At 51.5% G+C, this 27,044-nt stretch overlaps 2 pseudogenes; one reads left to right on the plus strand and one right to left on the minus strand.

The window, feature by feature from the left end:
* LOC130869026 (transmembrane protein 143-like) lies at positions 1-16,381 on the minus strand (annotated as a pseudogene).
* LOC130869027 (intraflagellar transport protein 172 homolog) overlaps positions 15,816-27,044 on the plus strand; it is a 25,998-nt pseudogene continuing 14,769 nt past the window's right edge.

The raw sequence follows: 27,044 nt of genomic DNA on the forward strand, positions 1-27,044 counted from the left end.
TAGGGAGACCCATACCAAAGCGGCTTCTGCAGCAAGGGCTGGTTGGGCCTGAGCTGGAGTGATCTTGGAGCGGAATGCTGCAGGCCCACCGTCTTCTTTGGGCCAGGCAGTTCCCATTGCCTTCAACCAGCACGGATCAGCTGCAGAACAGATGGCTCATCTCACATAGATTCGCAGAATTCCTCCAGGAATTCTGATTGGCTGCCCGTGGTTGAGGTGCCCAGGACCAAATGGCTTGCCAGCTGCAGTGGGCCCCGCCCAGGTGTGTGTGGCAGCCAGTTCCTGTGCAGGCTAAACGGAAGATGAAGCAGGGCCTCCAGGCACAGCTTTCACAGCCCGGCCGGGCTCACAGTGCCAACTCCAGCAGCTGCAATCCAGCAGCTGTGTCAAACCTCCCCAAACTCCGCCCCCTCCTCCCGGCCTGGGTGAGGATCCCGTCAGGGGCGAGGCCGAGAAATAAAATACAAGCTGAGATACACGACTTTGATTGGCTGGCTTCAGGAGGCTGCTTAGCAACTGCCGCAGCCCTGACTGACTACTCTTTAAGTGCATAGCCAAGAGTCCGGGCAGGAGATACAGGTGCCGCGATTGACACCTTGCTATGGAGGAGGCGGAGCTTGGCACCCTGCCAGTACCGGACATGGTTAAGTGGTCAGGATGAGGGGTAGCTACCACTGGGCGCAGCAGCCTGCGGGGCCTCTGGAGTGTCTAGGACCCGTGGGTCAAGTTGTGGCAACTCAGGTGGTGGGATCAAGCCCAAGCTGGGAGTCAGGGCTTGTAGGTGGGCTAGGGCCCGAGATCCATTGAAGGCCACATCACAGCCGGACTGGGCTAGAAGCCAGCTCTCCACTTCAGACTGTAGCCACTTGGAGGTCTCTGTGGGGAAAGACCATGTTCAAGCTGGAGCTAGACAAGACCTGGGCCTGAAGGTCACATGGCTGGCATAGAGAACAGCAGGGAAAGCCGAAGACCAGCAGGTTGGCATGGAGATCAAACAGCTGGGTTGACCTGGGGACAGCGGGGAGGGTCTGGGGACAGTGGGGAGGGTCTGGGGACAGTGGGGAGGGCCTGGGGACAGTGGGGAGGGTCTGGGGACAGTGGGGAGGGCCTGGGGACAGTGGGGAGGGTCTAGGGACAGTGGGGAGGGTCTAGGGACAGTGGGGAGGGTCTAGGGACAGTGGGGAGGGTCTAGGGACAGTGGGGAGGGTCTAGGGACAGTGGGGAGGGTCTGGGGACAGTGGGGAGGGTCTGGGGACAGTGGGGAGGGTCTGGGGACAGTGGGGAGGGTCTGGGGACAGTGGGGAGGGTCTGGGGACAGTGGGGAGGGTCTAGGGACAGTGGGGAGGGTCTAGGGACAGTGGGGAGGGCCTGGGACAGCAGCATTGGCATAGGAGACATTAAGGAGAACCTGGGCAGGGAGGGCCCAGGGGTAGCAGGGAGAGCCTAGGGACAGAAAGGAGGGCTTGAGGGACAGCAAGGAGGAGTTGGGGACCGAAGGGTTGGCATACGGGACAGCGGGGAGGGCCTGGGAGGTAATAGGGAGGCCTAGCAACGGCAGGAGGACCTAGGCTTCAGGGAGGGCTTACCTTCAGGGAGGCCTTGGGCGCCCCCTGGGCAGCGGGCTAGAAAGCTGCGAGCCAGCAGGGCCTCCTTGATGTGCTCCTCCTGTGCGCGCAGCGCCAGGGCACTGAGCAGTTCCGAGTTGTTGGATGTGCTGCGGTAGTACAGCACGTGCGCCAGCTCCAGCGCCTGCGCACTTCTACGCTGCCCAAACACCTGTGGGGACACAGGCTTAGAGACAGGGCTTCCTCAAAACCAGAGTGCCCTGGAGCCTGCGTTGGGGCTGAAGCCAAAATGCACCCCGCTGCCAGTGGTCCACGGCTTTGCTATCTGGCAACATGTTAATGGGTTTGTGCAAAGATATTAAACATGAGTTCTAGCCTAGGCAATTCCAATACCAGTACATCCTTGTCAAGTGTTCTTCCATAGCCCACATGACATGCCTAAGATTTGCTTTATAGTGACCCAGTACAGAGACTGGGGTGTTGTGATACAATCAGAACACTGGGTACAGCCTGGACCCTCCACCCTCCCAGCCCTCTACCACATTAGCCAGGATGGAAGAGCTCAAGGTAATCCTGGGCCTTTGTGTTGCCTCTGCCATCCCCGACCAGCTTCAAGCCCTTGACTGAGAGTGGTCCCGAGAGCACTGTCTGACTACAAGGTTGGTGCTGCAAGGACCCAGGAAGTCAATACACGGGACAGACAGCGTAAGGACAGAGCTACTATACCCACCTGTCCCTAGAGTTCAGCCTGAACTGACACAGCTGGGGGCCTCACAACATGGCTGTGTGGATGGACTTCCTAAGAGCGCACACCAACGAGTCTACCCCTGCCTTGGAGTCCATTGCCACAGAGGCAGGAATCTGTGCTAAGGGCCACCATGCAAGGAAGAGCTGGGTCTCCTGTGATCACCGGCCAAGACTGAAGTGCAGAGCTCTCATGGCTAACGGAGCACACCACACATGCTCCCCAACTACCCAGTCCCCGTTCCGGTAACCCCACCTTCTCTGTGTCACAGGCCACACCCTACCACCATCCTCATCCCTCCTGGCCAGTTTGGCTGTCCCTGGCCCATCCTGCTCCTTGCCTCCTCCCTGGCTTCATCTCCACATCCCCTGCTCAGCTCTGAGCTTCCCTGTACGCTGCTGTGCCCACATGCCCCTTGTCCCCTCAGAGCCTGGCTCTTCAAATGAGCAGTACCGCACAGTCTGTTCTTAGAAAACACTGTCCAGAGAGCAGATAAATCCTCAGGCTCCTACAGCCCATGCGCCCACCCGTCTCTACAGTCTGCACCCCACTGGAGAGACCTACACTCCTACAACCCATGCACCCACCCGTCTCTACAGCCTGCACCCCGCTGGAGGGACCCACACTCTTACAGCCCATGCGCCCACCCATCTCTACAGCCTGCACCCCACTGGAGAGACCCACACTCTTATAGCCCATGCACCCACCCGTCTCTACAGCCTGCACCCCGCTGGAGGGACCTACACTTTTCTGCAACCTCCGGGTTGCTCCTGTCCTGCTCTGCACAGCAAAGGCAGCATAGGGTAAGGTTCCAGAGACCCATCAGGGTTGATGGCCTCTGGGCAAGGGACAAGGAATGCACAGGGGTGGCCAGCCCAGTGAGAGAGAATAGTTAGCCAGAGGGGACAGCACACAAGGTGCAGAGTTTGGGAAGCAGGAGAGGTCAGGGGTCACAAACACACAAAGAGAAGGAACTGGGGTGCAGGTTAGAGTGTTGAAGGATTGTAACCAACCATGAGGTTCGCTGAACAGTACGCTCACTAGACAGTGAGAAGGAATGGTAGCCCTGCAAAGAGCAGATTTCGGAGACGTTGGCCATAGCAGCCAGTGAGAACCATTGCTTCAGGCCCAGATGGCCAGAGACTCAAGGTGGAGACAAAGGGTCTGTATCCTGCTCCAAGGCAGGAGCTGAGAAGCCAGGCAGAGAGCATAACGTTCCACAGAGGTAGAGACGGGAAAGGACCAGGACAGGGGCCTGTGGTACAGCAGACACGGGGACACTAAAGCCCAGAAGGAATGAATAATTAGGGATAGAGATAGATGGCTGGGATTTCTGGTGGGAGGCCATGGCTGGGGCCCAGTGGAGTATGAATAAACAGGTAATCAGAGTACCAGAACTGGATAAACTGGGCCCTTCCGCTCCTTTAAGCCCCGCTGAGGAGTGACAGTGTCTTCTCCCCACAACACTGGAATGCCCTCACTGGGCTGACCCCTGCTCTCAGTCACCCCCTCCATTGCAGCTCCACTCTGTTTGGGTTTTTTGTTTTTTGAGACAGGGTTGAGATCTCTGTAGCTTTGGAGTCTGTAGACCAGGCTGGCCTCGAACTCACAGAAATCCACCTGCCTCTGCCTCCCGAGTGCAGGGATTAAAGGTGTGCACCGCCACCGCCTGGCTCCTCCCTGCTTTTAACCTGTGTCCCCTGCGAACCTGAGGAGAAACCTAGATGTGTGCCCATGGGCCACCCTGGCCACGCTGGGCCTTGTCTAAAACCCTGCTGCACACCCCTCTCCCTGCTTCCCCTTGTGGCCCAGATGGTCTGGCCATCATTTGACAGCAACTTGAGAACTAAGGAGCTGGCAGGTAGATGACGGAATGCCGAGCTCACAGCAAGCTGCACTCCTGGCGCACTGTAACCCGGAAGAACTGAGAAACGCCACCCTTCCCACCCATCTCAGCCAACAGGGCATGCAATGGCAAGGAGAACCCAAGTTGGGTTCTTTTTTTTTTTCTTTAAGACTTACTTATTAATTATGTATACAGGGTTCTTCCTGCATGTATGCCTTCAGGCCAGAAGAGGGCACCAGATCTCATTACTGGTTGTGGTTGCTGGGAATTGAACTCAGGACCTCTGGAAGAGTCAGTGCTCTTAACCTCTGAGCCATCTCTCCAGCCCCCAAGTTGGGTTCTTGAATCCTAGCTCCTGAGCAACGCCTCTCTGAGGAGGCCCTGAACTCCACGCTGCAGCTCAGCAAGGAAGGTTATTAAATATGCAACTTCCTGGCCCAGACCCTGAGTTTCCAAACCCATCTTTTGGGGCTCTCTTACTGATCACAGTAGCCCTCCAGGAAGGAAACGTGGGAAACAAAGAGTCCCATTCTAGGAACCATAATCACCTCAGCAGTGACCCTGGACAGTACTTCCTGAACTGTGGCAGGCTCACACTGACTCCTGCCATCTCTGTCCATCCCTGCCAACCCGTCCACCCTTCGCCAGCAGGCCCTGGCACCATTCTCACCGTGCAGAGAGAAGTCAAGCGACTGACTGAAGACCGCACAGCTGCGGGACAGCAGCCACATCCAGATCCAGTCCGGCAGGCTCCGAAGTACACACCTTTGCTCTGCTCTTAAACTGAGGCACAGGGGGTAGGAGCCCTGTCTGGGGTGAAGGGTGCTGGTGAATGAAGTAAGGAGGATGTAAGGGCACCGGGCACCAGGAACAGGTTGTGGAATAACGGAAAGTACTGGGGGGCCTGGCCGGGCAGTTCAAGCAGCAGGGACCCAAGGGTGCTCACCTTGGAGGCCCTCAGGCCCATGAAGGCAGCAAAGAGCAGTAGCAGCAGGGAGGTGGCCATCTTGAGGTCAGACAGTATCACCATGCCCACATTGACGAAGAACACAACTCCCGAGACCACCAGCATCAGGTTGAGCATGGCGCGCTGCAGCATGGGCGTGCGCACCTTCAGTTCCGGCAGCAGCTGCTCTAAGCCCTCCAGCGGGGTATCCTTGAAGCTCTTCAGAACCAGGTGCCCTCGTTTAGTATGCGCTGCCAGCACCACACGCTTGAAATATCTCCTGAGGGCCAGAGAGGAGGGGGTGAGTGCAGGGTGAGGGGTGTTAGGGCCAGAGCGTCTCACCTTGTGATGGCAACTCCTGGTTGTCACCTTGACCACATCTGGAATCAACTAAAACCCACGCTGTCGGGCACTCCTGTGAGGGCGTGCTTGACTGGAATGTCACACTCTAGTGACAGCCCGTATAGAAGGCCTAGGGTTTGGGGGTGCACACGTTTGATTCCAGCTCTCAGTAGGCAGAGGCCGACAGATATTCTGAGTTTGAGGCCAGCCTGGTCTACATAGGGAGTTCCAGGCCAGTCAGAGCAACATAAGGGGAGACCATGTCTCAAAACAAATAAATAAAGGGGCAGGAGAAAGGAGGCTTCTGCTTTCTGCCTGCCTGCTCTCACTCCCACTGGCAAACTCATTCCTGGGTTAGGACTAACTTCAGGGTTCCTCAGCAGCTCTCCAGAAACCTTCATGACTGAACAAACACTGGATTCTTACCCTTCCCATCATGAGGCAGCCATGATTGGACTACCCTGACCACAGCCTGAAAGCCAGTCTAACAGATCATTATATACATGACTTATTATATATATGCACACACACATATAATCATCTCTGACTGATACACACCTAAAACTCCATGTCTCCATGCTATATGGCCTTTAGAAAGCTACTTAATCACAAGGAGTCAGAAGCAGATTACATGTTCAGCCATGGAGGGCGGTCACTTTATATTCTTATTGGACCAGAGCATGGCTGTGCCACTTCTTCGGGATGTGGCCTCCCCTCTCTGGCCCTCAGTTTTCCTCATCTGGAAAATGGAGATGACTGGCCTCCCCTACTCTTTCTCTAGAGACAGTAGTTCACACTTCCTCTTGGGAAGAAAAGGCTGCATTCTGACAATCATACCTCCCATTTCCGGACTTCTCCCTGGCCAAAGACACCAAAGTCAGACACTGACTTATCATCCCCTCTCAACTCAAACCTTGCTCCCCTTTGCTGCAACTGGGGAACAAGGGCCTCCTCACCTCTCCACAGGGGGCAACTTTCTGAAGAAGCCACGTTTGGAGCCTACACTGGACATGTGGGGCATCTGCCCAACTCTCTGGCCCAGGGCCCAGAACTGCATGTAGATATACTGATCCAAATCTATTGTCACCTGCCAAGGGGGAAAAAGGAAGCAGAGGTAGCTGAACATGAGCCAGGTGTTAAGGGCAGGGTGCCAGCATACACATCCGACCCAGAAATGGAGCCTGCCTTCTGTTGCTGAACATGCAGTGTGTAGGTAAGGGAGTCGTGCATGGTCCATGTTGTACATTGCATAGGGTTGGGGCTGCACACAAGAAACTGCTTAGAATCTACGACAGCACTGGCTTTAAGAGTTTCCGTTTATGAAGCAACTACAAAGACAAGACATCGTCACTTAAACCATGTCCCACCGCCACTGGCAGATCACATCCTAAAATATGACAGAATATGTCTAGAAAAAATACAGTTTAAAGTTCTCTAAAATGTAGAACTGGAAGATTTTAGTATTTCTTCACCTTTGCTGACTTTATAGAAGAGAAGACAGAGAGGTTTTTTGATTGTTATTGTTTGGTGCATTGAGACAGGGTTTCACTATATAGTCAAGACTGGCCTGGAACTCACTCTGTAGACCAGGCTGAGCTCCAACTCTCAGAGGCCCACCTGCTTCTGCCTTCCACGGGCTGGGATTAAAAGTGTGTACCACCACACCAGCCTATGATTTTTTTTAAGTTTTATTTTTATTTTATATGTACAGGTGTTTGGTCTTCACGTATGTAAGTGCACTGCAGGCATGCCTGGTGCCCACCTGAAAGGCCAGAAAAGGTGCTGGGTCTCCCAGAGCTGAATCACAGGCAGCTGTAAGAGGCTATGTGGGTGCGGGGAGCAGACCCTGGGTCCTCAGCAAGAGCAACAAGTGTCATCTCTCCAGCCCACGGAATGAGCTTTACACTGTTTACCACAGAACTGTCAGGTGGCAGCACCGCACCTGGCCAAGACCCTCATCTGATAACCCGTTCCCGGAAGAGGACCAAAGTGGCTGGGGAAGAGGGGTGCTTTCTCTAGGTAAGAAAACATGGCTCCTTTGGGGACAGGTACCTGGACCTGATCCTGAGGGTGATGGACGACAAGTGCGTAGGCCAGGGCATCTTCAGAGAGTGCAGAGAAGTTGGCCTGGGCCAGCAGGGGCTTCAGAGCCTGGAGCACATCCTTCTCACTGGACAGACGCTGGGGATCAGAAAGGGATGGCTGGTCCAGGGTCTCCCTGTCAGGGTTGATGGGGTCATACAAGGCCTGAGGGGAGACAACAGGAAAAACAGGGAAGTTACAACACAGGGATATGGACCCTGGGGCCTGGGGAAGCCCAGAGCTCGGTGTGCTATGCTCTCTTCCAAGAGAGAGTGTTACCCTGCCACACACACCTAAAACACTGTGCAGCTGGATGCGGCGGCGTGCACATCTTTAATCCCAGCACTTGGGAGGCAGACTCAAGTTGATCTCTGTGAGTTAAAGCCCAGCATGGCCTACATAAAGAGTTCCAGGTTAGCCACTGCAACATAGTGAGAACCCTGTTTCAAAACAAAAAGCAACCTTGTCTCGAAAAACAAAACAAAACAAAAAAACAATAAAACAATGTGCGGACAAGCTCACCCACATCGCCAGCTTCCGAGGTCTGCCCTGAGTGCATCTCTCCTCCTCCCAAGCAGCTGCAGGAGGCCGGACTGCCAGGTGGAGAGCAACCTCCCAGCCGCCCAGGGCCAGGGCACATGGAGGGACTGAATGGAGGTGACAGCTGCCCCGTGAACTTCTACTCCTACTTGTTGGGCAAGCCTCAAACCGTACGTGGCCTGATGAACTGTGAGTGCTTTAAAATTTGTACATTAGGGCACTGGGCCTCCCGTACTTTGGCTGGAGAATCCTTGAAGAAGAGGGCTGGGAGAGGTATTGGCTAAGCATGGTGGGATACACTGTCATCCCAGCGCTCAGGAGATTAACATACGAGTGAGCCTGAGTGAGCCTGGACTGTCGAAAGACTCTGTCAGAACGAAACCTCGCAGGCTGTGGAAGGCACGGCCATCCCAGCAGCAGCAGAGGCCCAGCCAGAAGTGTGTCTGAGGTGGGCAAGGTGATCGGTTGGTCTAAAGCTGCCTACATGCCTCCAGTCCTCCCACAGGGACCATGTCCTCAGAGGCTCCAGACCACGCACAGCCCACCACACCAAGCCTGCAGAAGGTCTCATCCTGTATAGTCCCAAGCTTCTGCTTCTTCCCTGCCTTTCTCAGAAATCCCAACAGAGCTCCCAGCATCCCAGGCCTGCCTGGTGTGGCCCAGCACAATGTGGTTTGGACGGCACCTGCCTCCAGGATAGTGAGGAAAGTAAATGCTTTCCCAGGTCTCCCCCACATCCCCTCCCATGGCTGTACCTGCTAACCTCCCTGATATGATTTAAAAAAAAAAAAAAGATAACATAATCTGGACCTTGTGCCAAGGCCTGTCTTCCCATCTTCTAAAGAAGAAGAAACAAGAACAGGGAAAGCTCAAAGCCAGCTTGGGCAACTTAGCAATATCCTGTCTCAAAAATGAATGAAAGAGGCCAAGTGATGGTGGCGCACGCTTCTAATCCCAGCACTCAGGAGGTGAAGGCAGGCAGACCTCTGTGAGTTCAAGTCCAGCCTAGTCTACAGAGCTACAGAGTAACCCTGTTTCGAAAGACAAGAAAGAAAGAAAGAAAGAAAGAAAGAAAGAAAGAAAGAAAGAAAGACAGACAAGACAGGAAGGAAGGGAAGGAAGAGGCTTCTGATAAAGTTCATGGTAGAAAACTTGCCTAGAATCCCCTATTGAGGTTTTGGGGTGTGGCTCAGCAACCTGGGTCCCAGCATAGCAAAAATATTTAAAAGAACAAAGAAAAACACTTTCAGCAGATCACAGGGGTCAGTAACATGGAAGGAATTGTTTGTCCCAGGGCCCCACAGGACTCCCTGCCTCTAGAACCCTGTATAGGATCTGTGTGTACAGCTGAGCCTGTGCACTAACTAGTGCCAACACCCCATCAGGACCTCACACTGCTGCAGCCCAACATGCCATCAAAATGGCCACTCTTCCTTCCCTCCCCAAGATGTCCCACCTGGTTCTAGACATGCCAGCCCGTCACTTCCAGTCGTCCCCCCCAGCACTCCCCTCCCAGGATACTTCATCTGCAGGCTCCCTCCTATCATCACCCCATATTCAATTCCTGATTCCACACACTGAACCCCGTCTCTCCTGACCCCTCCACTCCCAGCTGAAGCTTCCGTTTACCTATGGGCTCTCCCCACGTAAAGCTAACGCAAAGCCTCGCCTCACAGCTTTCCACTGAATTGGGAATGAAAGGTGAATCTTTTTTAAGAGCCCCTCAAATCTGCCCTAGCCCCCCACATCTTCTGTACTGACAACCACCCCCAACCATCTGGGGGTGGGGGAAGATGAGGGAGAATCGCAGCTGCCAGCCTATCTGGTCCCAAACAGTGTGACTTGCCTTGGAGGGAAGTGGAACCCAGCCCACAACTGAGGGACACGGGGTCTCAGGGTATCAGAACAATCTCTGAGCAGGTATCCCAGGGTGTCTGATGTCTTTTTCTGATATCTGTGGGTACCAGGCCTGCATGTGGTACACATACATACATGTAGACCAAGTATTAATACATATAAAGTAAATCTTAAAAAATCAAAACAAACAAGCAAAGACAAATGGGAAGCTCGTGGTGGTTAGATCTACATTGCGGGTGGGTACAGTGAACTGGGGAAAGCATGTCTGTGCTGGACAGCGACTCATGAGGAGGAGTAAATAGGGAAAGCAGTGAGCAGGGAGGCAGGGAGAAGGGAGAAAAGGAACATGGGGAGGAGGCGCATCAGGCCATGCGCCATGCCTAGGTGTCTACCTTAAAGCTGTCAGAGGAGAACCTGGCTGTGGCGAAGCCTGAAGGGTACAGCCCCTGCCCTCATCGTCATCCTCATCTTCTAAGGATGCAGCTTCAGTCCCAGCCGTGCAATCCTTCAAGGTCCTTCTGGGCATCTGAGGATGTGGTCCGTGGCCAACTTTGCTTGAGTCCTGGGCTGGCCTCCCCATCTGGATGGTCTCAAGACCTTACTGGGCCCTGCAGCCAGCTCACTCTCTCACACTGCTGTGACATCTCAGCGAAGGATGGAAAGGGCGAATGGAAATCCTGCACATGTTTCTGTTATGCTCGAAGCAGGTTGGAGGCACATTTCCAGCATGTGAAAATGGGACCACTGTCATCCTTGAGTACAGATGTGGGACTGAGCTATGGACCCAGATCTGCCACTTACTTACAAAAGCCCTTTAGTGCTTGGGAGGCTGAGGCAGGAGGATTGTGCATTTGTGGATCTGAGGCCAGCGTGGGCTACCAATGAGACCACACCTCAATAAATAAATAAATAAAGCCCTGGCAAGGTTTCCATTGTCGTTGGGAAGCAGAATCATACACCCGTAAGGTCGTATAAAACTTGCATGTAATACTGGTGTGTTTGTTTCCACCTTGACATGGGTGCTGGGGCTGGAACCGAGGTCATCAGGCTTGCATGGCAAGAACTTTCACCTGCTGAATCACCTCAATAGCCACGATGGAGCTTTTGAGGAACAAGTTTTACTCTATTACATAATTTTTAAGATTTATTTTTCTTCTAACTATGCATGTGTGTTTACTGTGAAGCCAGAGGAAGGCATTGGCTCCCAGGTGCTGCAGTCACGGGTGGTTATGAGTCACCTGATGTGAGTACTAGGAACCAAAGGGGCCTCTGGAAAAGCAGCGCGTGCTCTAAAGCACTGAGCCGTCCGTCTCTCCAGCCTGTATGTGTGCACATATATAACACACAGCACCACACAGGTGTGAAAGTCAAAGGATAACTTGAAGGAGTTGGTTCTCTCCGTCCACCATGTGCATTCCAGGGACCAAATTCAGGTCATCAGACTTAGTGGCAAGCACCCTTATGTTGGGAATTAGGTCTGTACGATAGATAACCAGACCAGCTCAAGAATAACAGTTATACTTTAATAGTTGAAAAGGGGAAACTCACGCTACAAGAGTGGGAGGTCCGACGTCCTATATGTCCGGTGGGCACCGCACAGGGAGAGAGGGGGGCGCACCTGGATCTCCCAGTATTTCTACTTGGGCCCAGGTAGCCACACCCTAATTAGATGCGATTGGTTGATAGTTTCCCCATCCCTTAGAAGCTGGTCCTGCTTGCTTTTTTGAAACACATTTATGTATCCAAGTCTGACCTTGAACCCTGATCTTCTACCTCCCAATGCTGGGGTTATAGGAGTGCACTGTCAGACTTGGTCCCTGCAAGTTTAAACTTAAAAACCGCATGAGGTCAGTTGCTACAACAGTGTATCTTGCCAGGCTGCAGGAGGCACCACTTCAGAATCTGCATACTGACCTCCATGGAGAGTCATAGCCAGCCTCAGTAGCTACACAGACCAGTCCTCTACACTCACAAGGGGCTCTGATTCTTGTCTGTCCCCACCATTCCCACTCAGCGCCTATCTCCAGGCTCAGGGGAGCCTCACGTTGCTAAAGAACAAAAGGCAATGGCTATCTGGTGGTAACCCACGTCCTGGGGCCTCCCACCTGAGTCCTGATGCGCAGCCCAGAGCTGATCCAGTCCTTGCAGCTTCAGGCTACCCCCGGCAGCACCCAAACGCTGCCCACTCACCATCCTCCCTTCCTCAGTGAGAAGGGCACACCCTGGGTTGTCCTGGACTCTTCTCACTGGCCCATGTCCCAGCATAAAGCAGTCCTGAACGCACTATGTTCAAAGTAGACCCAGGACCTAACCATGTCTAGGCCTGATCTGAGCACACAGCTGGTGACACAGACCCGAGGCCAGCAGTATCTCCACCTGCAAGGTTCCCCCATCCCAACTCCACTTCCCATGTTCCGGGGACTGACTGTCCAAACAGGCTGGGGCACTGGACCAATGACTGGGGCTGTGGTTGCAGGACTTCAGTATGCCTTTACCACACTTTCTACTAAGAGACCACTAGAGGTGCCTGCTCACACTGACCATAGGTCCAGTTCCCCTGTGCAAAACCCTCCTCAGAAACTTCTTTGTTTTGGGGTGGGGGAGTGTGCATAGCACCAACCTAAGGCACCTCTACCTCCTAGCTCCTGTCCAGGAAATCTGCCCCACCAATAATGGTATACTCATATTCTACTCTGCATCTCTGTGTGTTCAAACATTTACATAGCAAGGTCAGGCATGGTGGTCCACTCCTTTCACGACAGCACTCAGGAGGCAGAGGCTGGGAGATCTGTGAGCTCAAGGCCAGTCAGGGCTACATAGTGAGACCTCCCGACTCAGAGGAAGGGGGAAGAGAGGGAAGGACAGTAAATTTTACATAGCAACATATTTTGAAAAAGAACTAATTCTACCTCTAGAAGCCACATGTACCCCAATGACAGAACACGGTGGCGGTGGCGGGTGAGGAGATCTGGGACTGACCCGGTACTTGTGATCCCTGCGAACTTGAACATTCCCAAATCCTCCCTGAGCCTGGCTTTTTGTCTGTACAAATGGGGCTAGCAGTAGCAGAGCGGGCTGCAACCAGACACAGTGCACGCGGGGCTCAGAAGTGTTGTTGTTCAAGGAAGAGGGGGGCAGCCAGAGACTGGAATGTGAAATCAACTCAGTAGTCTATGGGGTCCCAACCTCAACCATCTCAAGAAAATTTGGCCCCTCACCAGCTGGTAAGAAGGAGCCCTAACCTAGGGATACAGGGATGCCCTTCATAGTGATCGTCTGGTTGGCCTGCAGCCTTGATGGCTTCAAGCGGCCTTTGCTGTCACTGTAACTATGGCTGCACCTAAACTATCAGCTCTGTCTAATCTATGGACGAGCTAGAGAAAAAGGGTCGGCCTCCAGGCCAAGATGTGACATTGGCAGGTTAGACTGAGGTGGTGAGGCCAGGGCCCTCACGGAGATCCTTATGAGAGACCACAGAGTTCTTGCTCAATCCTCCCATGTGTGAGGACGAGGCCGAGAGCAACAGGTGTGAATGAAGAAATAACCTCGTGCTGGGCGGTGGTGGCGCACGCCTTTAATCCTAGCACTCGGGAGGCAGAGGCAGGCGGATCTCTGTGAGTTCAAGCCTGGTCTACAGGAGCTAGTTCCAGGACAGGCTCCAAAGCTACAGAGAAACCCTGTCTCGAAAAACCAAAACACAGCCTCATTAGGTCCTAGATCCTGGATGCCTTAAGTTGATATTTAGAGCTCAAACACTAACGTGTAAAACAGCCAACAGATTGCATTTTTGTTACCATATCCTAATGTAAAACACTAATCCTCTTAGTCTCAGTATCATCACATCCTTCCAAAGCTTCTTCACTGCAGAGTCTTCCTGTCATCCTCCACAGGCCAACAAGCTGCTCAGATAACTAACTTCCTCCAGGCATACTGCCACACACACCTCTAATGCCAGCCAGCACAAAGGAAGCAGAAGCAGGTGGGTCTCTGTGAGTTCAAGAGCATCCTGGATCCTAGTCTGCAGAGTAAGACACTATCTCAGAGCGAGGGAGAGAGGGAGAGGGAGAGAGAGAGGGAAAGAGAGAGAGAGGGAGAGAGAGAGAGAGAAAGAAGAAGAAGAAGAAGAAGAAGAAGAAGAAGAAGAAGAAGAAGAAGAAGAAGAAGAGAAGGAAAAGGAAGAAGAAGGAGAAGGAGGAGGAGGAGGAGGAGGAGGAGGAAGAGGAGGAGGATGAGGGAAAGAAAGTTCCTTCTCCCTGCAGATCCTGAACCCAGACTTCATATTTACACTCATTTTATTTTCTGGCTCCCCATCTGAAGTGCCAACTCCATGAGCGTATGGCTACATCTGTCCTGGTCTATCCTCAGAACTTAAAAGAGAACTAGGCTCCAAGCATGTATTAAGTACTAAACAGACAAAGAGCAAACATGCATGACAAGACATGACAGACCTGCAGCCTGGCCAGGAGTTGATGGTAGTGAAACAGGGTACAGAAGTCCACGTGAGTTGAGAATGCCTCCAAATCCGCTCTCTCTGCTGGGCTAGAGTGGAACTCCTGGTAGCCAGAAGAAAACCTCATTAGGCTTCTTTCCTCTTCCTCCAGAGAAGGTTACCTCTCATGGTAACCCACACACAGGATGGTAACTCTGGACCAATTGTACAGCCGCCGTATACATCGCATAGGGACAGCCAGAGGCTGGGCACCTGCTCCGCACTAATGTTAAACATTCCCAGAATGTGTGCCGTGTGGCAGGTGCTCTTTCTTGACAGAATCATCCCCCAGAGAAGAGAGAAGGTTGGTGGAGTTAGAACCCCAGTTTTTCAAAGGGGGAAACAGGCTCAGTGAAGCCATTTGCAGAGGGTCATGATAGGCCCACCTGGCTCCAGAGTGCCACATGAAGACAGCCATTATCCAGACAAATGACCAAACCTGCCTGAGCTTCAGTTTCCTTGTGAGCAGATGGCTATGGAGAATTTATTTATTTATTTTTTTGTGCATATGTGTTTTGACTGTATGTATGTACATGACACCATGTGTATGCCTAGTGCCAACAGCCATCAGAAGAGGGCACTGACCTGGAACTAGAGCAATGCATGACTGTGAACTACCACGTGGGTGCTAGAAGCAGATCCTGGGTCTCCCACAGAGTAACAAATGCTCTTAATTAATAAGCCATATTCCCAGCCCAACTATGGGAAATTTTAATGAGACCATATGTGCGCTATGTGCACGGGTATGTAGTCTAGCATAGGACTTGGTATACATGGCAGGCGATCAATAAGTAACTCAGAGTAAGATCGTCTCAGCAGCGGTAGATCTGACAGTGATGGCGGGCTGAGAACTCAGACTCTCAGTACATCAGGGGTGAGGTAAGGCAGTCACTCGGAGAGTCAGCACAATGTGAGTCATTGCTCTGCTTTTAACTCACCTGTAAAATGGGATGATGGTGGTCTTTCTTATTGAGTTGTTCTGATGGTTCTATACATGACAACCATGTAGCCCTGGGCCACAGAGTAAGAACTCAAAGTGTGATAATAATTATTATTATAGATTTGAAGGTACGATTTTATTACATAGTAGAAAGTAATGATGAGGAGGACAGTTAAATCTATTTCAAGGGAAAACCTCAGGTCTCAGAGTGCCTGTTTAAAGCCCGGAAGAAGCCCGGGTCTGGAGTTCATTAGGCAACTAACTCATCTTGGAGCTCTTGCCCCTGCATTCTAACTCTTCTGGCAACCACTGACATGCTAAGGGACTAGGAACTACAACTCCCGGGAGGCGCTAGAGCAGTCCTCAATAGCAGGTATAGTGGTGCAGTCGCAAGGTTGGCTGGAAATTGTAGTCCCCAGGCTCAGACCACTGGTGGGCAGTACCTGTATCAGGAGGCGGAGCAGCTGCTCCTTGGAGAAGGGAATGAAGCGCTCGCAGTACTGCAGGGCCCAGTCGCGGGGCTCCGTGGGATTCCACATCTTTCGGTACACCCCCATCTTGTTCGCCAGGGACGACAGAGCCCGGGGAGTCCCAAGAAGGGCAGGCACCAGGGACCATACTCGGACCTTGGACCCCCAGGTCACATGCAACATGGCCCCAGCCCCCTTTCCCAGAGCCTAAACATAAGCAAATGAGGGGGTGTCAAAGGTCAGTTGGAGGCAGTACCTCCACGCATCCCGCCCTTCGGGGGGGGGGGGGAACAGTCTCTATCTTAGCTTTCTTGTCCGGTTCCTTTTACATTGCACGTTTAGGTGGGTTACAGACTAGGGGCAGAGGTCGTAGTTTGGAACATTTTGCAGGCTCAGGGGCTCTGTAGTGGTACAGGTGGTCTCTGCGGAGCTTTGACAGCGAGGTGAATCTCAGGAGTGTTGAGAAACCAGGAAAAGTTAATAGCGGGTGCTGGGCCGTCCTCCCTGGGCCATGCAATCCCCCACCCTTCCCTCACCTTAGCCGACGCGCGACTGTCATTGAGTCTTCTGCGCATGTGCACGAAGAGATCCTGGGCTCAGAGGATAGGTTTCAGCAAACAGACGCATGCGCAGAGCCTGGGTCTTTGAAACCATTTTTTTTTTTTAAGAGCCTTTATCTCAATTACGCAGGCTTCACCGCTAATCTGTGTTTACGTGTGCGCACGCGCCAAAGAAGCGACACCCGGCCCGCTATTTCAAAGAGAGAGGCGGGGCGGGTGCGACAAGCCCGGAGGCTGGGGCGAGTCGGGCCCTCAAGCGCGCCCGGCCAATGGCGACCGGCCCAACGTCGGTCAAGGTTCGGATAGGTGGAAAAGAAAGGGCGGGACTTGGGTGCAGCCAATCACCTGTAGAGAACAGAAAAGGCGGATAAAGAGGACCCAAAAGGAGGCTAGAGGTGTCGGGGAGCGGGAGAGGAGGGCAGGCAGACGAGGATTCTAGCTCCCAGAGGTGAACGTTGGTCCTCGGCCCTCGGAGAATAGGTGGTCCTCGGCCCTCGGAGAAGAGGTGATCCTCGGCCCTCGGAAAATAGGTGGTCCTCGGCCCTCGGAGAATAGGTGGTCCTCGGCCCTCGGAGAATAGGTGATCCTCGGCCCTCGGAGAATAGGTGGTCCTCGGCCCTCGGAGAAGAGGTGGTTCTGGGCCCTCGGAGAATAGGTGGTCCTCGGCCCTCGGAGAATAGGTGGTCCTCCTCCGGCAGCGCCCCCCTGGGGTGAGAGAAGGCCCTGTTCTAAGAAGGTTGTCCCATGAGTGGCGGTTGACAGACCAGACCCCAGTATGAGACAATGTGTCTTCCTGAGACAGAGCTAAAGCCTAAGCAAGGCTCATGTTATGGGAAATGACCCAAGTCAGGGAATATCTCAGATATGCCTGGGCCCTCCACGGCCTTCTATGCCAAGGGAGCTAGCTACACTCCCTCCGGGACTCCCGTCTACAACCCTCCTCACTAGTGTCCCGTGTCCTGGGGTGCCTAACCACTCTGAGGACCCAGCAGGTCTGTCACCCTCATCGCCCTCATCACCCTCATCCTGTATTCCCAATACCAGGGTCTTCAGAACCCTTATCAGCTCCTAAGACCTCCAACAGTCCTTGAGCCTACTTCCAACTTCTAGGACCTGGGTTCCCATTCCCAGAACCTATCGTCCCTTACCCCAGCACCCAGAACCACCCAGCAGGTTCTCACCCCATATTCCTGACTACTGAAAAGTGAAGCAACCCCTTCACCCTATTCCTCTCTCTTCCTAAAGCTCCTAACAGCCCCTTGGTCCGTCCTTCCCCGCCTCGGGACCCTTGGTCTCAAACTGGCTCCCACCTCTGGACACCCAGTCCTCCCTTGACACCAGACGCTGACTCCAGCCTCCACCCTACCCAAGCCTGAGCCAGTGCTCCCACCTCCCAGCACCCCTACTCAGACATTCCCATTTGTGTTGTCTTGCAGCAATTGAGCTCTGGGGTGGACTTGAAGCACACAGACAGCGGTGCCCAGAAAGCAGCACCCAACACCTCTGCCCCCACCTCCCAGGACAAAGAAAAGCAGCCACCGTGCATCTTCCTGAAAGCCTGCAGGACCTGGAGGACAGTGAAACTGTTCGCTTTCTGAAGAGACCAAAGAGCATCTCGAGGGTCTGCGGAGGGGTGAGACCCTGCGGATCAGTTCTCAGATCGGGAAGAGGGAGGGGTTGGATAGGGAAACGAGCACACAGGAGCCTAAAGCTGAAGCCACCTTTTACTGAGGATCTGGTCACACGACTAGCCATTCTCAATACCAGTTAACTCACCACAAGAAAGGACCCCACAAACTTGAGCATGATTTGTAATAGCAGCACATGAGAGACTGCAGGAGGAGAATTGTCATGGGTTTGAGGCCAGTCTAGGTGACAGTGTAGAAAAGGAAAAAAGTGGAAAAGAACCCTTTAAAGGAGAAGAAAGATACCCCTCCCCCCAAAAAACCCCATAATTTTGATAAATGGAATCAGAGCATTTGAAGACTGCTTGCCCAGTGGGGTAGCCACAAACCACATGAGCTACTCCAATTCCAACTAATTTAATTCAAATAGCATTCTACATTCAGTGTGGCTATATTTCAGGGGCTGAGCTGCTGCAAGTACCTCGTGGCTTTCCCATTGGACATCATAGGTTCAGGACATTTTCATCATGCCAGAAAATTCCATTAACCAGCATCATTAAAGTTAACACAGAAAGGGACAGTACCACTGCGTTCTATGAGATACCCATTCATTTTCCATTTCCCAGGTGGGGATGGGGAAAACAGGGTCTGAGGTCTATTTCAAACAGGAAAAGATCTACAGATGGGAAGAAGACAGTACGCAACAGATTGAGGCATCAGGTGTGAGTGGTCAGTGTCAGGCATGGGGCTGACGCTTTCTGTGCACCCTTTAGTCACCACCATATCCCCTGAGAGTCAGGACACTCATGCTGTGTGGCCTTGACATGGAACGAATCACTGACTCTCAACATCAGTACCGATGTCATCTATCTATGTGTATGGGCTTAGCCTGCACTGCTTCCTTCTCTTTTAAATTATTTGAATGTGCCTGCATGAGTTTATGCGCACCACATGCATATAGGCACTGGTGAGGCTAGAGAGTGCCAGATCATCTGGAAGTGCAGTCAGAGCTGACAGTCGGGGCTTCTGGGAACCGAAACCTGGATCCTCTGTAAGCACAGCGTCTTAGTTACTGTTCTATTGCTGTGAAAAGGCACCATAGCCAAGGCAACTTATACAAGAAAGCATTTAATTGAAGGCCTGCTTAGAGTTTCAGAGGGTGAGTCCATGAGCATCAGGGCAGGGAGCAAGGCAGCAAGCAGGTATGCATGTATGCATGCATGGAGCTGGAGCAGTGGCTGAGAGCCTACTTCCTATCTGCAAGTTAGAGGCAGAAAGAGCAAACAGGAATGGCATGGGCTTTTGAAACCTCAAAGTCCACCCCTAATGACACACCTCCTCCAACAAGGCCACACCTCCTGATCCTTACCAAATCGTTCCTCCTACTAGGGAACAAGCATTCAAATATATGAGCCTGGCCAAGGCATAGTGGTACACATCTTTAATCCTAGCACTCAGGAAGCAGAGGCAGGAGGATCTCTGTGAGTTCGAGGCCAGCATAGTTTACACAGCAAACTCCAAGACAGCCAAAGCTACATAGAGAGACCCTGTCTCAAACAAACATCAAACATGTGAGTCCATGGGGGCCATTCCCATTCAAATGACCCAGGCAGTACATCCTCTTAACCACTGAGCCATCTCATAGTCATGCCCCCACACACCCTCTTTTACGTCTGGGATGTCTTTTGTATATTTTTGTTGTTTGAGACAGGCTCTAATTTTGTAGCCTAACCAGGCTGGCCTTGAATTCATAACAGAGCTTCTGTTTGAGCCTCCCTGACTGCCGGGATATAGGCATGAGCCACCCATGCTCACCCATGCTTCTGTTGTTATCCCCAGACAGAACTGGCAACTGAGGCCCAACGATGATCTGGTTAGGGTCATGGGAGCAGGAACCATCCTTCTGACCTGGTTCTGCAGTGAGAGTCTCCCCAGGTTCCCAATCCAGAATACCCAGACTATCTTCTCTCTGTCCTCTGGAACAATTCAGACAGGCCTAACTTTGAGTCTTAGCCTATATGTCCGTCAGAGGGACAAACTACCCTGTTGGTTGGGCTGCCCCAGGCATAGCCAGCAGCAGCAGCAGCAGCAGCAGCAGCAGCAGCAGCAGCAGCAGCAACAGCTCCTTTCCTTCCCAGAAATGACCCTTTGGCTCACTAACTTACATGGTCAGACTGTGGCCTGACACATCCGTCTTCTCTGAACCCGTGTCCTCATCTGTAACAAAAGTGCCCAATACCCCCACTCCTGGGCAGGATTGCTGTGAAGATGAGACAAGGCAATACATATACACCCTGACTAGCAGGGGCTTGCAAATGCTGAGCTCTCCTTAAATAGCAAGTATTGTCACTGAAATAATTCTCAACTGTGAGGGAGGAGAGGGCTGGAGGAACCTGGGATGACAGGAACTGGTGCACGCTGTCTTTTATTGTCAGAAGAGGGGACTTACGACTGTCACACACTGCTCACTGGTGCCTTCTCTCCTCACCCCAACCTATGACAAGGACATACTAATATGTATAATCCAAGGGGAAACTGAGACTCCCAGATGGAGGTTGAGTGATGGATCTGTCAAGGTCATTACCCACCAGATGAAGAGGTCAAACTCAGATCCACTCACTGTCTCCAGTGCCTGGACAGGGGTAGCAGGCATGAAGGAGCAGGGAGCCCAGCTGGTATGGCCAAGGGCAAGCCAGGAAGAAGGCAGCCAGCCATGCTAGACCTTGTGGTCATGGACTTTGCCTGGGCTCCCATCCTCCCTCCCCAACAGTCTCCTTCCCCTGGCCTAGTTCCTCAGTGGGAGTCTCTGGGCAGCTGGTATTCGTGTCCTCTGTGCTTCTTGCCAGCTGGTATCTGAACTCATGAATCTTTGTTTCCCTCCTGGAGACAAGCGAAGGAGGGTGCTGGAAGAGATGGGTCTCAGCCTTCAAGGAAATAGGATCCGCAGCTAGTTGATGTCCCTCCCCACATTTCCAATGCCCTAGGCTCCACTGTGGACTAACAGCCCCTGGGGCCCGGAAGTCAGGAGACTCAAGCCCCACCCTAGAGCAGCTAACTTTAAGGGTCTGCTTCCTCTCTAGTGAGTCCTGTGAACCAGTATTGTCCTGAGCACTTCCCAGACCTGAGCCCCCACTGTTCCCCACAACATAAACACACTGGGAAGCTGAGGTCCCACGGTCTGAGTGCCTTGCTCAAAGCTACGCAGCTTTGCAGAGTCAGAAGCGTGTGGCTCTTTCTGCTGTGTTGTAGTGTGGCAGGGAATTAACAATACACACTTCCAGGGAGGAGCCGGTGAGAAGAATATGAGTTCAGAATAATTGATGTGCCCTCCTGCTCTTTCCCGGCCTCATCTGGGCGTGAGCAGTGTGCTTCCTCAAGACTGAGCCTTAGCTCCCAGACCAGTGGTCCTCACCCTTCCTAGTGCCGTGTCACGAAATCATCTCATTGCGACTTCATAACTGTAATTCTGCTGTTATGAATCGTAATGTAGGAAAGGTTGAGAACCATTGTCCCAGACCATCTTACAGCCTTCCTTCATGAACTTAACTAGAAAGTACTTGGCAAGAAGAGAGACTAGTTATTTTTGTTATAAAGCGATAACTAAAGGAGAGGAAGACAGGACAAAGGCAGGTGATTAGGGAAGGCTTTTACCTCACCCCACACACTGAAAGGCACGGAAAGAGGTACCCTTCCCACATTAATGTAGGTCCTACCTGCACTGCTGCAAACATACACACCCCTACAGAACCTGTGCCTGGAATTCAAAACTTATCAAAATTTTCGTTTTTCTTCTGCACAACTTCCCATTGTTTACAGTTAGAGCCAAAATGTCTCTGAAATCCTCAGGGCTCTGTTCTCCCTCCTAGCCTGCTCTGTGAATTTCTCTCTCACACTCACCCTTTATACAGTCCATCGGCCACGTGACCCCAGAGAACTTCCCCAATCCTTGGGTCTGGCCCTAGCTATCTTAGGACCCTTCCATGCTTGAAGAAATTCTTTTTTTTTTTTTGGCCGGGCGTGGTGGCGCACGCCTTTAATCCCAGCACTTGGGAGGCAGAGGCAGGCGGATCTCTGTGAGTTCGAGACCAGCCTGGTCTACAAGAGCTAGTTCCAGGACAGGCTCCAAAACCACAGAGAAACCCTGTCTCGAAATTAAAAAAAAAAATAAAAAAAAAAAAGAAATTCTTTTTTTTCATTTTTTATTGATATTTATTGAGCTCTACATTTTTCTCTGCTCCCTCCCTGACTCTCACTCTCCCCTCCCCCCTTCAACTCTCCAAGGTCCCCATGCTCCCAACTTACTCAGGAGATCTTGTCTTTTTATACTTTCTACTTCCCATATAGATTAGATCTATGTAAGTCTCTCTTAGTGTCCTCATTGTTGTCTAAGTTCTCTGGGATTGTGGTTTGTAGGCTGGCTTTCTTTGCTTTATGTTTAAAAACCACCTATGAGTGAGTACATGTGATGATTGTCTCTCTGGGTCTGGGTTACCTCACTCAACATAATGTTTTCTAGCTCCATGCATTTTCCTGCAAAATTCAAGCTGTCATTATTTTTTCTGCTGTGTAGTACTCCATTGTGTAAATGTACCACATTTTCCTTATCCATTCTTTGGTTGAGGGGCATTTAGGTTGTTTCCAGGTTCTGACTGTGACAAACAAAGCTGTTGTGAACATAGTTGAGCACATGTCCTGCTCAAAGAAATTCTAACAAGGGGCTAAAGAGATGGCTCTTGTTTTTCCAGAGGACCCAAGTTCAACTCTGACCACCCAAATAGTGGCTCACAACCATCCTTAACTCTATGAAAATGCCTGTTCTACTTTCCATTCCACTCAACCCCCAGGCAGTCCAGTCAGGCACGTATTGCAGAGAAACGCGTCCCCATCGATTGTGGGACTTGGGGATGTTTGCACTGTGTGAGGAGAGCAGAAGTCAGTTAGAAGAAAGGAAAGCTGAAGGGATAGAGCCCGCACTCGGTGGTAGAGCAATAAAAAGTTGTACTCCTTGCTCAGTAAACTGGTACTGTTATCTGTCATTTCAAAATACCCTAATGGAAACATTGGAAATAGAACACTTTGGTCTCTAAAAAAAGATGATGTCATGGTGCAGCTGGGCCAGATGCCCAGGATGGACAGCCTTGAAGGAGGATGAGCAGCCAAAGCTGATGAGGCGCCTGCACCCCCTTCTAGCCGATGGTAGTGAATGGTTGGCTCATGACCATGGTGGTGGTGCAGCTATTTTCTGGTTGTAGTTTGAGGATTTGGGGGCAGTGATTCCCCTGCTGGCTCTGGACGTATTTGGGTTAGGTGTAGAAAGTAAAGGTGTTGTAAGCCAGACCTCTAGTAGCCCAAGTGGTTAATCCAACATTTGGCGTAGGAGCCAAATTTCATCTCAGGAGCCTGAGAGGACAGCTGGCGAGGGACACGCAGAGTAATTCACTGTGTGGTGATCACGTATTTTCTTTTTTGGTTTTTCTTTTTTAAGTCAGGGTCTCATATAGCTCAGGCTGACTTCAAACTCACTGTGTAACTGTGGAGGACTTTGAATGTCTGACCGTCCTGCCTCCCCCTCCCAGGTGTTGGGATTGCAGGCGTGTGCCGTCTTCCCTGCCATTCCCATATTCTTTTTATTTCTTTGCTTACTCTTGTGCAGTGCGAAGGCTCACACCTGGGGACTGATGAATGCCAGACAAGCGCCCTATTATCTGGGCTGTACCCTTGTTTTTGCAGTGGTCACTTTCACTACGAACCTTTAGTGGACAGTTAACAGGGGAAAGTGACATTGTTTATCCCAAGTCTCAATTCTAATTCTGTTGCTCCTCGTTTCCAAACTTACACTGTCTCTGTATTCCTGCCCAATAAATCCAAATCGTTAGCAGCCTCCAGAGACCCTTCCTGAGCTAGCCCTGTCTACGCTTCCTGAGCTAGCCCAGTCTACGCTTCCTGAGCTAGCCCAGTCTACGCTTCCTGAACTAGCCCAATCTACGCTTCCTGCCCTGCCTCCTCTCTTGTTGGCAGTCTCAGCTTCCTTAAATTGCTGGTCCTTGGCCAGAGCTTGACTTCGTTCATGCTACTCATTACATCTGAAGTAATTTACCATTCGATGGCATCCCTTCTTCAAAGTTTAATCTTGACCATTTAAGCATAAAATTGTCTTGGGCTTCTCTAAATTATTACTACACTCAGAACATATTTTTCTTATGGGAAATTTCCAATTTCTCAGTGTCCAATTAGAACCTACGGTAGGATCTGTGCTTTGCTCTTTGTCTCTCTGTCGTCTTCCAGCCAAGTGTCTTTGACAGTAAAGTGCTGGAAAACATTAATTGAATGAGTAGCTATAAAGGCTAAAATTTATCAGATTAATTGATTTTTTTTTCAGTCGCAGACCTGAAAGATGAAGGAACAAGGAGGCCATTGCTTTTGGAACGGTTGATGCGTTACATTTGTACCATGAGTCTCAGAAAAACACAGTAGGGGACAAGGAGATGTAGCTTGGTAGTACAGTGTTTGCTTGTCTCGAGTGAAGCCCTGAGTCCTGTCCCTGGCATGGTATAAACTAGACAGGGTGGTGTACGCCTGGAATCCTAGCACTCAGGAGGATCAGAAGTTCAAGTCATACCTGCCATACAGTGAATCTGAGGTCCGTCTGGGCCACGTGAGGCCCTGGAGACTATATTCTTACAGTGCAGGTATCCGAGCAATTTGTCTCATTTTGTTTAGTTTTGAGAGAAAACCTGTGATGTAGATACAGAACAAAGGCACACGAAGACTGATGGACCTGGAGACGCTCTGTACGCTGGAGACCAGCGCCGTGTTTACAGTACCCCTTTGCCTCCGCAGGATGGAGCTGCGAAGGTGACTTGTATGGCCTGGTCCCAGAACAACGCTAAATTTGCTGTCTGCACAGTGGACCGAGTGGTATTGATGTACGATGAGCATGAGGAGCGGAGAGACAAGTTCTTCACCAAACCAGCTGACATGAAGGTGGAGAGGACTTGCATGTGCTCCAACACGTTATCCGAGAAAGCTGTGTGATCTGCCTTCTATCCATAGACATGGGCAATGGTCTATTCTATTTCTTGCTATAAACTTTCTGGTCTTTTGGGAAATGTTTGTGTTTTCTTTTCTCCTTCATTTCTACTCATTATCTTTGTTTTTACTCCTAATATGGGAGGAAGAGCTACATGGTAAAGGGCATGGCTTTCTCTCCTGATTCCACTAAAATTGCCATCGGACAGACTGACAACATCATCTATGTCTACACAATTGGAGAAGCTTGGTGAGGACAGGATGGGGGGTAGGTGGGTTGTGGCCACTAAAGAAGAGTTGGGCATGGGAAATACCTCGCTGGGATAACGATGACATCAGGCATGGAAGGCAGGGACTCTCTAGAGCCTAATTCTATTGTGTCCACCTCTGCCTGCCCCACCTGTCCTGCAGTCCCATCCCTGGAGGGATGAGTGTAAGCCAGCAGAAGGTCCCGAGAGCCAGTGATATGCTGTGTCATTGGCATAGCTCCAGGGCTCCTTGGGGACCCACTCACTTCTCCATCAGACCTCCCACAGAGGGCCATGTCGGGCAGTTCATTGGGAAGTGATTTTTAAGGTTGCTTCCTTGCCTTTTGTCTGACAGGGGTGACAAGAAGGTCATCTGCAACAAGTTCATCCAGACGGTAAAGTTCAGAGATGAGCCGCACCGCTTCCTCCTTGTAAATGTAACAGGAGTTGCCTTTTTCAATGTCTGACCCCGACTTGACCTGCTAAAGGATGGTGCTGTCACCTGCTTGAGAGCCTTGTTGTGTCCCCTGCCTGCCTTTTCCCCCTGGAGAGGACTAGAATGACGGTGTGTGGTGGGTGGCGGTTGTTCTGAGTGTGCCAGTCCACACAGGCGGGTCACCCTTTCACCCCTTCTCATACAGAGTGCTGTCACCTGTCTACAGTGGCATGCAGAGTACATTATTGTCTTCGGACTGGCTGAAGGCAAGGTAACGGAGGAGAGGGAGACACAGGTTAGGTATTGGGGGGGATAGTGTCCTGGGGTGCCGGGCAATATGGTTCATCTTTCCCCTGGAGCTCAAGTGCGTACTTGAGAAAAATGCATGAGGACTAATTTTGTCACTTGGCATTTTTACTTCTGTTTCTCCGTGCCTGGGTGGCACTGTAAGCAGCCTAGCCAGGCTTGTTTGGTTTTCAGGTTCGCTTAGCAAACACTAAAACTAACAAGTCGTCTACCATCTATGGGACGGACTCGTGTGTGGTGGCGCTGACAACCAAGTGAGTAACGGAAGTCGACTGGGACTGTCAGGACAAAGCTGCATTTGATGGAAAGGGACTGTCACGGGGCGGAAGTCCCTCGCTCTGTGCCCACCTCTCTGCCTCTGCCCTTCAGTTGCTCTGGGAAAGGCATCCTCTCAGGTCACGCAGACGGCACCATCGTCAGGTATTTCTTCGATGATGAAGGCTCCGGAGGGTCACAGGTATGAAGGGCGCACACTCACTCTGGGGTGGGGTGGACATTCCAGGAGCCCTCCCGGGGAAGCTGCAGGTTTAAGCACCATGACTGGAAAAGGGCAATCTTGGAGAGAAGCATTTGGTGCCATCACGGAGACTGGTGTTCAGGAGGTTAGAACTCACTATTTATAGGGAGGAGTGAGCGGAAGGGACCTTGAAAGAAGGGAAATAAAGACTCTAAGGGCGACAAAAAATGAAAATTATTTCCATTTATGTAAATACATACATATACACAAATGTATGTATATATATACATGTTTATGTAATGTATATACATCCAAATGCATAGGAGAAAAAAGTTAAGAGCCCATCAAGATACCTCAGCAGGTAAAGGTGCCCAGTGCCAAACCTGACATCAGGACCCTTGCCATGCAAGGACAGAAGTGACTTCCGCAAGTCATCCTCTGCCCTTCGACCATGTGCACATATGCAAATGTGCGCACAAAAACACACACAAATAAATAAGATGTTAAAGAATTAACTATTTTCTTGGAAAAAGAAAAGATAGACATACAGGGAAACTTTGC

The sequence above is a fragment of the Chionomys nivalis genome, assembly GCF_950005125.1.
Source record: "Chionomys nivalis chromosome 23 unlocalized genomic scaffold, mChiNiv1.1 SUPER_23_unloc_1, whole genome shotgun sequence".
Taxonomy (NCBI): domain Eukaryota; kingdom Metazoa; phylum Chordata; class Mammalia; order Rodentia; family Cricetidae; genus Chionomys; species Chionomys nivalis.